Genomic DNA, 747 nt, shown 5'->3' on the forward strand with positions numbered 1-747 from the left:
ACGATTTTGGTCACGGCCGAGCTAGCTGACAGGATCGTCGAACCGGTTTCGGTGAGGGGACTTTTCAGCACTGTGGGTGCCAACACACACACACAGACGGACATACACATGCGTGCATGCGCAGCAGGTTATACACATGCAGAGAAAGAGAGAAATTAATCGAATATGGTTTTTGAATGACATAAACTGTTTTCTTCTCAGACACAGAAAGAGAAATAAGAGGAGACAGACAGACAGACAGAGAGAGAGAGAGAGAATGATGAGACTTTATTAATTGAATACGCCTGACATAAACTCTTTCTCTCTCTTCAGATAACATAAATAGAAATACGACCACACACATTAACAGAGAGAGAGAGAAGAGGGGAGGGAGGGAAGAAGGGAGAGAAAGAGAAAGACATTAAGATGTCTGATGTCAAGTAAGTCAGCATCAAACCAGCAGTGCCAATAAGGCGGCGGCAAAACAGCTGCGCCAAAACGTCCCATATTCCAACTGTTTGATACAGTTTGCATACATCGCATACATCGACTCATTAAAGCGCTCCTATAACAACAACATCACTCCCACCACCACTACCATCACTGGTGCAACCACCTCTACCCTACAACTACCTCCTCCTCCTCCTCCTCCTCTTTCAATCGTCCTCCACCACCACCACCACCACCACCTTCATCCGATTCTACAAGCTTCTTGTCATTGACCGTCAGCCACCCACCCACCCCCACAAACTTTACCATCACCACCAC

This window comes from Octopus bimaculoides, chromosome 28 (assembly GCF_001194135.2).
Source record: "Octopus bimaculoides isolate UCB-OBI-ISO-001 chromosome 28, ASM119413v2, whole genome shotgun sequence".
NCBI classification, from domain to species: domain Eukaryota; kingdom Metazoa; phylum Mollusca; class Cephalopoda; order Octopoda; family Octopodidae; genus Octopus; species Octopus bimaculoides.